Source organism: Spea bombifrons, chromosome 1 (assembly GCF_027358695.1).
Source record: "Spea bombifrons isolate aSpeBom1 chromosome 1, aSpeBom1.2.pri, whole genome shotgun sequence".
Classification (NCBI taxonomy): Eukaryota; Metazoa; Chordata; class Amphibia; order Anura; family Pelobatidae; genus Spea; species Spea bombifrons.
The window spans coordinates 93,756,681-93,770,199 of record NC_071087.1 but is presented as its reverse complement, the minus strand read 5'-3'; positions in this window follow the sequence as shown (position 1 = coordinate 93,770,199).

The window sequence follows — 13,519 nt, the reverse complement described above, 5'->3', positions numbered from 1 at the left end:
CTACAGTACAAGACTGACAACATTAACACCTATTAAGACATACTGGTACAGCACTGCACTTGCCAGATTACAATCTATCAAGTTTTCAAATTATAACTCATAACCATTCACAAGTAAAATAACATTCAAATAATTCTCTAGCAATGGTCACTATTCATTTGCTTAATATAAGTAAACACAGATTTTCACGTTTAGCTTTAGTTCTCAGCCGTGTATAAGTAAATTGCACTTCACACTGATTTTCTGCAGGGTACTGTAAGGTAGCACGATTGTATCCAGTGATTTGTACTTTACATAAGAGCTCTTGACTGCTCCAAAAATAACTTCTGAATTCATGAATATTTTATGCTTGGAGATAAAGAAAGCCCCAGAACAAACTTACATTTAACTTTAATTTTCTACAGAAAAGTTAAACCCCTTACTCTGAAAAATGTTATGTACTTCACTCCCCAAACAGATGACATCATGGGATGACTATATCTGGTTTCATGTGCAATATAAAAATATCAGATCTAAAATACTGAGAGGTAAAACTGAGCTTCCAGCAGCGACAGAGTAAAAGAGATAGCTCATAAACATATATATACCAGGAACGCAGCTTTAACAAAGAAACAAAACTACTAACAAAGAAACAAAACTGTGCAATATTTACTGTGAAGAACATTCCTGCACAGGCAGTTGGTAGCAGTCATTCTGTATATAACTGTCAGTGGCCTTGTAAATGCTTTCACATAGTTGCCAACATTAAAAAAAAATTCCAGGGACACTTTGCAGCACAGCCAAAAAATACTTACTAGAAAATTTTGCCACATCCAATGCCACAAAGCTCCACCTAGTCTGCCCAATCAACATCATTAGCATAATTACTCTACCAAAACATAACCACCAGGACATCTGCATACTAAGATCCTCCCTGGTACAACACCAGGTTTTGAGCCAACGACCAGCTCGAAACCACCAACACCAAAAATAAACCAACCTCCAATTTACTCTGCTAGCCCAACCATGAGCCTGGTTAGGCATAACTCTTCAATGAAATGCCATGTCAGCGATGGAAGCTTCCTCATGTAACCTTCCTTGCCTCCTTAACCCCCACCACTGCCCTCTGCAACAACACTAACTTCTGCAAACCCACTTGCCAACAATGCCACATCACCCGTATTACCATACAGCTTTTGCCACGGCAACATCACACCTAACCTCAGTGGAGTTCGCCCCAATGGTTGCTGACCTAAAATGACTTTTCCCTTCTTGAACTACATACTAAGACCATGGGCTCCCCAACAACTCGAGCATTCATGCTTAAACTTACCAACATTGACTCTCGTTTATGAGCTAGCAAAACTTTTTTCTGTTACTGGCTGATGTGCCATCATCAGCTTCATTCACAGTGGTACAGTGAAAGAAAAAATTATTTGATCCCCTGCTGATTGCCCACTGACAAATACATGATCAGTCTATAATTTTAATGGTAGGTTTATTTGAACAGTGGGAGACAGAATAATAACAAAAAAATATAGAATAACATATTTCAAATAAGTTATGAATTGATTTGCATTATACTCAGTGAAATAAGTATTTGTTCCCCTATCAATCAGCAAGATGTCTGGCCCTCAGGAGTCTTTTATACTCTTAAAAGAGTGCTCCTAATCTCAGCTTGCTACCTGTATAAAGACAGCTGTCCACAGAAGCAATCAATCAGATTCCAAACTCTCCACCATGGCCAAGACCAAAGAGCTGTCCAGGGATGTTAAGGACAAGATTGTAGACCTACACAAGGCTGTAATGGGCTACAAGACAATCTCCAAGCAGCTTGGTGAAAAAGTGACCACATGGAGCAATGGCGTGACATAACCTTCCGGTGCTCAGAAGATAGTTTTGGTGGTTCAGCCAACTCAATATGTGGCCTCTCCTCAGAGTTTATTGAGTTGGCTTTGATTCCAGAATAAACATGAGACTCTTCTTTTTCATGTTGATTGAAGTCCATTATCTACAGAGCTTGAAACAGTTACTGTGCCAGCATTAAGAAAGATAAACATCCATCAAATGTACATTTAGTAAGGCCATTGAATAGTTCACTGCATTTTTTTTTACCACTACAAATAATGTTTTAGTCTAGTCATTGAATCAGCCTGATCATTTCCATGATCATAATATGCTTCTGACATCATGTTTGCATATGTTAATTTGAATACTTATTTTATCTCATGTTTTAGGCATTTATTACTAGACTTATGCCTTCATGTTCGGAAGAACATGAAAATGAACACAAATTTCGTGTTTTCGTTGGCCAACACTATAGTTTTGTTAAACTAATATGACAGCGGATAAACATACACGAAGACAAAGAAGCACAACATGTATAATGTTTGTTTCTTCATTTTTGTCTTCCTAAATATCTCCTAGGGTATATCCCTGGTCCCTTCCCCATACAGCCACTACCTTTAGCCTATCTTAGTTAACCGGAATCCTCAGAATCGTGACAGGAGTTAAAGGTTTGTAAGAGCGACTCTATTATTGTCTAGTGGTTGTCTGAGTCTGAGAAAACCGCTCTGAGCAACTTGGCCTGGGAGGAACAGGGATTTTAGTCCCCCTGGCAAATGGCAGAGCAACATACACCTTAGATCAACATGGCCTAGGGAGAGCAATGGCTTTGGCACCAGGATTTTAAAGGTCTGTAAGAACGACTCTATTGGTCGCTGGCAGGGTGCTCATCTGGTATCAACCAATGAAGAGAAGCTTCCCTTCATTAGTTGATCCCAGAGGAGCCCCCTCCCAGTGACCAATAGAATCACTGTTACGAACCTTTAAAATCCTGGCGCCAAAGCTGTTGCTAACTGTTACAGTGTTAACTCTGTGTTAACCCCTGCTAGAAAACCCACAGAAAATAAAGGGAAAAAAGAATATGAAAAATGTATACAAATATATTCGCCCCCCAAAGAAACATGGGAACGGGGAATATTCATAGAACATAAAGATTTTTTTTTCCCCTGAGAACAAACACGAAGACAAGCATGGGAACTTGGCCAGCGCCCAAGTCTAGTTATGACCCACTGAATATACTATATGAATAAAAGTATTGACCTGGAAGCTATGCTTCTAACTTTGTGGGAACAGTTTGTAGTGTATGTCTTGCTAAAACAGTTTTGTTTTGTGAGTTTTGTGAGCTAATCTGCCAAATCTATTTTTCTGTATGTCATCATTTGTTTAATTAAGTGAGGTGTATTATGTGAATATACTGTCAGGTACTGGGTCCATACAGATGACTGTAATGACCCAGAGCACCCGATGATGGTATTGCAGGAGTCACCGTGCAGGAGCGGAGACACAGGAACAGAGGCAGAGTAACTTCCTTGTGTGTTGGGCCATAAGGATTGTGTGGCCGCATATCAGGACTGTGAAAAAGCAGCAGGAGGTATGCAGTACAGATTACAGAATATAGAGATATCTGGAGCTAAAAACAGAAAAGGCAGGACATAGCTAGAGGAGTAGAAGCAGGTTGTAGAATGAGGAATACAGGTTACAGGGACAGGCTACACACATAAATACAGGACTAGCCTAGGACTAAATGATAACAATTGGAGATTTAGTCACATCTTATGGCCATAGTATGCTTAGCCCACCACTACGCCAATGTACTCCAATATTCGGTGGGTCCTAGCACTAAACCCTACCTACTGACATACTAAACAAACTAAACATTGAAACTAAACACATATCAGAGAAACATACCTGTAGAATGCAGACTGAGACAAACATAACGGGTGGTGCACACCTTACTGTCACTGTCCCGGCTCCGGACGCCGCCGGGAGTGTCACCATCCCGGCTCCGGACGCCGCCGGGAGTGTCACCATCCCGGCTCCGGACGCCGCCGGGAGGAGGCCTGGCCGCGGTTCCCGTACGCCGGCCGTTCGGGACGGCGGGCGGTCCTCCGCTTGCGGCACTAGTAGCGGGCGAAGGGTTGTCCGCGGGTCCCGGGAAAACATCTCCCCGGACAGCGGACGACCCTCCGCCCGAGGTATTGGGACATGGGGAGGATTCGGCCCCGGGAACAGTAGTTCCCGGAGCCTGTGTACTTACCCGTCCTCCGGTCGTCGGTCCGCCTCCCGGGCACGCTGCACGTTGCAGGAGGAATGATGGACGGCTGGGGGGCGTGTTTTTGGTTCTGCTCCCGGAGGGGCTTGTGGAATGGCGCCAGTTTTAAAAAGCCGGCTGTGCCTTTCACAAGCACCCTGTTGTGGTCTACAGTTTGTGTATTTGGCTCGTGCAATCAAGTTTCCTGTTTTTGACCTTCGGCTTGCCTGACTCTCCCTTGTTCTACGATTCGGTACCTTTGCTTGTGATCTGTGGTTTTGACCCCTGGCTCGTCTGACTATCCGCTCCGTGCATCTGACCTCTGGCTTGGCTGACTACCTGCTCCGTGTATCAGACCCCTGGCTCGTCCGACAATCCGCTCCGTGTATCAGACCCCTGGCTCGTCCGACTATCCGCTCCCTGTATCCGACCCCTGGCTCTGCTGACTACCCGCATTGTGCTCCTGTCTCGTGCTGCGCCTTGCCGCGGCTGCTGCCGCTCAGAACCTATCTCCAGCTGGGTGGGAGGTTGTCCACTGTTGGGATCGTCTAAGTCCTGGACTGCTGCTGCCGGGAATTCCCCTCTCAGTAGCGGTAGTTTGGGCAGAAGAACTTCTGCGGGGACGACCTTCCTTAATAGTCCAGCGAAACAGTGACATTACAACAGGGTCGTTCGTCTACATGGTCTCCCACTCCAGGTTGTGTCTGATCGGGGGGTGCAATTCACAGCTCTGTTTTGGAGGACCTTCTGTGCCTCTCTGGGTGTTTCCCTAGCCTTTTCTTCTGCCTATCACCCCCAAACTAACGGTACCACGGAAAGAACCAACCAGACGCTTGAGCAATTTTTACGTCTTTTTATTAATGAACACCAGGATGATTGGGCTTTACTTCTACCTTGGGCTGAGTTCGCTAGGAATAATACTGTTCACGAGTCCTCCAAGATTAGTCCTTTTTTCTGTAACTATGGTTTTCACCCTTCTTCTTTGCCTTCTTCTTTCGCTCCTTCTCAAGTTCCGGCCGTAGACCTATATGTACAACAATTACCGTTAGTTTGGGACGAGGTGCGCCGTTCTCTGGTTGATGCTGCTCACAAGTATAAGCGTTATGCGGATCGGCGTCGCCGTTTGGGTCCCTCCTTTATGAATGGCGATAGGGTATGGCTCTCCACTAAGAACCTTAGACTTAAAGTTCCGTCTATAAGTTCCCGTTATATCGGCCCTTTTCGAATTCGTCGCAAGATCAACTCGGTCGCTTATGAATTAATTCTCCCCCCCTCCCTTAGGATACCCAGGGTTTTTCATGTTTCTCTGCTCACCCCTCACCTGTAACCGCTTTACCCGATTGACTCACCGTCCTCGTCCTGTTGTCGTTGATTCCCAGGTGGAATATGAGGTGCAGTCTATTTTAGATTAAAAAAAAATTAGGAACTCCGTCTCTTACCTGGTCCACTGGAAGGGGTATGGTCCTGAAGAGAGATCTTGGGTTCCTGCTCGGGACCTACACGCTCCTGCTTTGCTCCGGTCTTTTCATAAGAAATTTCCGCATAAACCAGGTATGTGTCTGCCTATGGCCGGCCCTCAAAGGGGGGATAATGTCACTGTCCCGGCTCCGGACGCCGCCGGGAGAGTCACCATCCCGGCTCCGGACGCCGCCGGGAGGAGGTCTAGCCGCGGTTCCCGTACGCCGACAGCTCGGGACGGCGGGCGGTCCTCCGCTCGCGGCACTAGTTGCGGGCGAAGGGTTGTCCGCGGGTCCCAGGAAAACATCTCCCCGGACAGCGGGCGACCCTCCGCCCGAGGTATTGGGACACGGGGAGGATTCGGCCCCGGGAACAGTAGTTCCCGGAGCCTGTGTACTTACCCGTGCTCCGGTCGTCGGTCCGCCTCCCGGGCACGCTGCACGTTGCAGGAGGAATGATGGACGGCTGGGGGGCGTGGTTTTGGTTCTGCTCCGGGAGGGGCTTGTGGAATGGTGCCAGTTTTAAAAAGCCGGCTTGTGATCTGTGGTTTTGACCCCTGGCTCGTCTGACTATCCGCTCCGTGCATCTGACCTCTGGCTTGGCTGACTACCTGCTCTGTGTATCAGACCCCTGGCTCATCCGACTATCCGCTCCGTGTATCAGACCCCTGGCTTGTCCGACTATCCGCTCCCTGTATCCGACCCCTGGCTCTGCTGACTACCCGCATTGTGCTCCTGTCTCGTGCTGCGCCTTGCCGCGGCTGCTGCCGCTCAGAACCTATCTCCAGCTGGTGGGAGGTTGCCCACTGTTGGGATCGTCTAAGTCCTGGACTGCTGCTGCCGGGAATTCCCCTCTCAGTAGCGGTAGTTTGGGCAGAAGAACTTCTGCGGGGACGACCTTCCTTAATAGTCCAGCGAAACAGTGACACTTACAAAGGAAACAGAGCTGAAGCAAAGAGCAGAACTGGAATCAAGGAATCAGAAGTACAGGATAGAGCATATGGAAATCCAGGAATGGATTACAGCAAAGGGGGACTCTAGCGAGACTGGGAAATTCAGAGATATGCAGCTCCGCAGCCTGCATGGGGCGTGACATATACAGGTTATCGCCATATAGAAAAATGCAGTGTGGGCCTGAAGTGTTGTAATTGTGAATAAAAACACTATCCTATCCAAAATTTTCCATCATGGATTGAAGATTTCCTGAGTATATTATTTTTAAATAGTCCTGCTTGGCAGCTAGTTTATATTCAGAGTGTCCACAGTAAAGACTACATGCACAGCTGGAGACAGTACACATACATTATTCACTGAATTAGAGGAGAGAGGACAAGAACAAGCCATCACAAATTATTACCTGACAGATGACGCAGTTGATTTGAGGATGTTAAAAAAGCAGCTACTAAACATGAAAAGCATTTCCTAGTGTCCTAGCATTAAAATATTTTATTTAGAAATGAAGGTGGGTTTTAGAGAATTGCTATGAAGAAGCTATAAGACCAATTAATTTTTTTTGGTAGTTAAGAAATGAATTGTCTCAAAGGAGACAAATTATTAAGTAGGTTGTCCGTACTGTATTTTAAACATAAAGCATTACAGCTGGTTTAAGCTGGTGAATTGCTGAGTATGCTTAGAATCTTAGGTTCTTTAGGATAGCACTTATCATAAACTAATAAAACAATGAGGATTATATTTAAGATAAGTGTCAGGAACCTACCTTGTCTCCCCGCCGTCCACGAGGGTCTTCACCCCTGCGGGGACACTACCGGGCACCCACACCTCCATCCGCGGACCACGGAGTCCTATTTGAAGAGGAGTGTCTCCAGGGTCTGGTGGGAGAAGCCAGGATTTGGCGGACTATTTAAACCCCCAGCACTATTCAATCAGTGCTTGTTTGTTCAAGTCCCTTCCTGGATTTCCAATACTTTATTACTGGATACTCATTTTGGATTATATGGACTTTGACCTTGGCTTTCCTATGGACTTTTCTGATACTCTCTTATCCCAGACTGTCAGGGTCCACTCTTTGCTGTCTGAACCATGGCTTAATCATACATGTGGTTTCTGATACCTCTAGTGGGCACCCTCCTCCCTCTGGAGTGCTCAGAAGCTCATTATCAGGTACAGTTGCACCTGCGAGTGAAGCCCTGCCTTTAAAAGACCTGCCCTGCTCTTCGGTCAGGGCCTTGGCATTGAAGTTGAAGGGCTGCTTTGCTCTGAGTCTCTTCCTGTACCTGTGCCCGTGCCCGTTCCTGTTCCCATGCCTGCCCGTTCCTGTTCCCGTGCCTGCCTGTTCCTGTTCCCGTGCCTGCCTGAGCCTGTTCCCGTGCCTGAGCCTGTTCCCGTGCCTGAGCCTGTACCTGTGCATAAGCCTGTACACGTGCCTGGCCTGGTATTACTGCATTCCCGTCCACCCTGCCAGTGGGCCTCCGTTCCCGTCCGCCTTGCCAGTGGGCCTCCGTTCCCGTTCGCCCTGCCAGTGGGCTTACCTGCCAGTGGGCTTACCTGCCAGTGGGCCTGTGCCTGTACCTGCACCCGAGCCTGTACCTGCACCCGAGTCTCTGTCATCCGCCCCCCGTGTCTCTGAAGTCCGCCCCCGTGTTTCTGCCTCAGCTCCCGTGTCTCTGCCTTTCCAGTTCTGCTACTCTCCCTCGTTTCCCCTGCATGTGGACTCCTACCCTACCTGCTCGCCCCGGTCCTGACACAGACCAAGGATTGCTGTACGGTACTGTTTTTGCATTTTTGTCTATTGCTTCTATGTACTGATTGTTTCATGACAACTTTGTAGACCACTAAGATATAGAAGCAGACAACCTGCATGGAAAGATAGGTAAAACTTGTTGAAGAAGAATGGTATCTAGAAATCCGTTTCTGTAACATAGCCTGTCTATGTATAAGGGGCAATGTGCTCCAGTGTTTTGCAGGATATGAGGCTTAAAACATAACTTACGTGTAGTATGATCTCTTGTTATCCTTCCCCTGTTTACAAATATTCTCATCCTCATCAAGGATATCACAGTTTATTCATCCTTCTCATTTACCTTGGGTGGATACATTTAGACAGGAGCATCAGTCCCAATACTGACATCTTGTCTACAACATGTAAAGGACTGGTGCACTACAGCTTGCATTATTTTTTTTTTCTATTACAGACAGGACTATGAGCAGTGACGTATCCTGGCCTAGTCACTAAGCACCTTTAAGACATGGAGCACCGGGATAAGACATTACATCCCGGCTCTTTGTGTCTTAAAGGTATGGCATCCCTTTTAATGCAGGGACCCAGTAGCGTACCTAGCGGGGGGTGGGGGGGTGGTCCGCACCGGGTGCCGCTCATCTGGAGGGTGCCAACTTGCCGACACCGGGCACCCCTCCAGAGACAGACAGTAATGTCCACCGCTGGAGGAGCAGGCTCGGTTGGGGAGATCAAGGATCTCCCTTTAACTGACTTAAAATCATTCAAGGGAGCCGGAGGTCTGTTAAAGACCCCCGATACTACTCCCTTGGATGCGGGTGGCAACTGCTGCTGTGCACCTGGGTTTGTTGTCAGATTACGGCGCACAACACTGAAGCTGCGCCCACCGCCATCCATGCCCTCTGAACTGGAAGAAGACCGAAGAAGAAGAAGAGCGAAGAGGAGCTGACTGCTGTAAGGAGAAAAGTGACAGAGGAAAGGTAGGAAAGCATTCAGTGAGAGTGAGAAGGGAGGGGGAGGGGCGTAGAAAGTATATTGGAATCAATAAACAGTGAGAATGAGTGAGAGAATAAATTAATGTGTGGATGCATTGTGAGAATGAGTGAGAGAATGGATGAATTGTCTGAATGAGGGATATAATGAGTTTGTGAGAATGCATTAATGTTAGCAATCATACTCCTATCATGCCAAGTCAGCTAGTACATGCTGGAATCTGGGTATGCCTGGGCGTGATAGGAGTGTGATTGCTGTTAACAATTATATATATATAAATATTGTTATTTAAATTTTTTCTCCTATTTTGGTGTGTTACTTACTTTAAATAAAACTTTTTTATGGTGGGGGGTCATATTTGGTTTCGGCTAGGTAAATGTTGCATTTTTAGTTTCAGTGCAGAATTCGTTTCAGTGCATCCCTACTACTAAGCCAGACAATTAAGTGGTAGGCCTACACCACATCAATGTTTGGCTTAGTATATAGTGAAAGGAGTTATGCTGTACCACCGTCATTGTCTGCCTCTGTATATAGTGATAAGTGTTATGCTGTACCACCGTCATTGTCTGCCTCAGTATATAGTGGTAGGTGTTATGCTGTACAACCGTCAATGTCTGCCTCAGTATATAGTGATATGTGTTATGCTGTACCACCGTCAATGTCTGCCTCAGTATATAATGATAACAGTAACGCTGTACCACCTTCAGTGTCTGCGCCAGTATTTAACGATAGAAGCTATGCAGTTTTAAAGTGTGTGTGTGTGTGGGTGGGTGGCACATACAGGATCCGCCCCAGGTGCCAAATACTCTTGGTACGCCCCTGCAGGGACCATGGTGGGGGGGGCGGTCTGGGGGCGATGCCCTTGGTCAAGCCTAGTCAGAGTGCAAATGTATGCATATAAGAACACTTATGTTAATAGCAGAGGTCATTTAGTGGGAGAAACTTAAGGATTTATGGCACAGTTTTAAGACAAATTAACACATGCTCTTAAACTCTTAAAGGGACTGGTCTATCCACATTAAGAAAGCAATGTCCTTGGCAAACCACACCAGGACTTCATTCAATCAGCCCTGATGTGTTTGCAATCATGTCAGTGGATTATTTTTTACTTACTTTTCATGGTTACACTTTGATGCAGGGCATCTGTCCAGAACTGAGGCTACTTTACGCACATCTACCTCACTGTTATATTGATACACCATTTTGGTAACTTCCAGCCTGGCACATCTTCTAGTGGCATTACAATTCAGATACACCAGTACATCTGCTTATGATGTTCCTGAGCGTGAGACTCCACCATGGACAAATATATTCAGGCACCTGGAATGAAAGCCAGCTCCATGTCACAAAGCACTCAAAGCCACCAGACTCTTCCTACATTTTCTGGAAAAAAAATCTTTCCACAGTATCCTCAACAGTGTTGCATAAAATGGTCGAGAATAACAAAGGTGTCTTGTCCCTTTCATAAACTGAAGTAATGGTCCAACAATGCTCTCAATTCATTTTACCGCTACTATATAAAAGCTTTTGAAGTTAAATTATGATGTAAGTGAAAATTAACTCTGTAATATATATTGTCTTAAAGGTAAGGTATGTCTTTTGCAGACAATACAAATGTTTGCAGCAGGGTACACATCCCTGGTATAAAAACTCAAATTGCTAATGATTTCTGTAAATCAGAAGAATGATCAAGAGAATAGCAGCTGCATTTTAATGATAATGTAAAACAATGTATTTGAGAGATAAAAATCCAAACACATATAGTGTACAAATGTGTACAAATTACAAATTTACATAAACCAACAAATGAGATGAAAATGATGTAAAAAGCTCAGAATTTTAATCCAATATCATTGGGCCCTTTACTCTCACTCTCATGCTCTCTAAATGTTCCCTACCTGCCGACCACTTCCACTACAAGGATCAAGTGAGAGGATGTCAGAGAAAGTGCCACACTTTGGGCAGAAGTTCGCCTTAGGGTAAAATCATGGCACCTTAGGGCAAAATCGAAGCAGACACGGAAGTGGTCGCCAGAGAAGGTAGGGGAACATTTAGAAAGAGGGGGGGAGAGTGAACGAAAATGAGAGTGTGAGAGAGTCAGAATGTGAAAGAATGAGTCTATTCCTATTTTTAGTAATGTATCAGGATAAATATGTATAATACAACATACAAAATAACTCCTACCAACATATCTGGTGTTACCGAAAGGCGCTTGAAATTAAAACAAGGTAAATGTTTCCTTTATTTCTTTAATAATTGGTATGAGTTAAATTGCTGTTTTACCCTGTGTATGTATCAATTAATTAATAGCAATAACTTGTTTGATATGCAACATTTCACACCATTATTGTACTAATATGACTGATTATCATACCTTATTAAATAATTGAATAGCTCTTTTATTGAAATACATCTTAACAATGATTCTGCATACTAACCCTAGTATGATTCACACACACAACCCTATTTAAAGCCCAAATGCAAATATTGTTTCCATCTCACATGTAGCAACTTCCTCACAGTTTATATGTGTAATATGTCGGCGGTTGCGGTGAACTGAGGGCAATATGGTAGCGCTTGCGTTTATATCATTCTCCCTGATTGGAGGATCTTGGAGGACGTCACCACAGCACCACCTTCTTGGCAGAAGTTGCCTCCGGGTTACGTCCTCGGAGATGTGGACGTAAAAAGAAGATAGTTGATTAAAGATTGAAGATAGAAGAAGATGCGGAAGTGGTCGGCAGAATCAGACGTTGTCAGCAGAGAAGGTAGGGAAACATTTAGAGAGTTTATTCACGTTTACTGGGTATCATAACAGGGACTTCTATATGGATAAGTATTCAATATATAGTCAGGATTTATGTTCTTAAATAAATTCAGTGTGTACTGTAAGTCATTAGTGTATAGTGTATAATTTATGCATTTGTCAGAAACTGTTGTGTGTACGGGGCAGTAGCACTAGACCTTTTTCCAGATGGATTAAAAGGAATTGTTCTCTTGGCAGACTTTGAAACCTCATTGCTCAGTAGCTGGGTATTTGCAGCAGCTCAATTTATTTGAGTCTTTTCTGCTTAGTTCTTTTACTTTCAAGTTCAGAGAAGGAAAAACAAATGAATAGAAGACTTCCAATTCTAATATTGTCCTTTACCTAAAAGGCATTCAAGCAGAGAACAGTGTTAGTTACTCAATAAGAAACTTTATCGAGAAAATAAATACCAATTAAATATGTTTGCAGCTGGTAGATGAAAATACATATCTATATAAAAGTGATAATTTTGCTAGTCAGCAATAAGTATTACATTCACACAGATTGAAGATATCTTTGGTGCTAAAAAAAAACCCATCAGAACTGTGCTAAATATTAGACATGTGCACATGAACCAAAAACCATTTGAAGGAATTTTTCCTTTCGTTTCTGGTCCATTCGTTTGTAGACAAAACAAATTTTGTTTCCTGCCTTTTCAGTTTGGATAACATTTAAAGGGCTTTTTTGATTTTTTTGGCAGAAAATTGGTTGTCACTCACCCTCTCTCACATTCTCCCACCTGCTCTTTAACATTCTCTCATACTCTCAATGTCTCCTTACCTTCTCTGATTTCTGTCTCCACTTCTCCAAACTGTCCCCTTCATTATGTTAGCCACCAGTAAGGTGGAGGCCAATAAGGTAGAGCCTCTGCACACAACCTATCCATCAATTGGAGGAATAGGAGAGAGGCAGTCCATATGGTTTGTGGCAAGGCTCCACCTTGTTTCAAACTACTACACCAGGCTAGAATAATGCAGTCGGACCAGCAGAGAAGACGTATAGAAATTCTCCATCTGCATTATTCTGGCCTGCAACATGGCAGAGCCTCTCCCCATTCCTCCAACCAGGGAGAGGGTGTGAGCTGAGGCTCCAGCCTGCTGGGGAAGTATTTCACCAGGCGAGACTACTACAGACATATGCACAGAGGGAAATAAATATAGAAACTCTTCTCATTCACCACTGATCCATCTGCATTATTCTGTCCTGGTGTATTACGTCTCCAATCGGGCAGAGCCTCCCCACACAATCAGAGGAGAGGGTGTGTGCCAGGGATTCGCCCTGTTGTGGAACTACTACAACAAGCCGGGATAATGCTGCAGATTGCTGGGACAAGCAGACCAGTTAAAGGACAGAAAAAAAAGAATAAACAAAGAACAAAAATTGAGCAAAAAAAGCAGGGTAAGCAAATACACAGGCAAGATGGGGAGACATTGACAGAGAGCTTGAGAAAGGATGAATATGAAAGTGTATGAGAGGGTGAATCAGAGTCCATC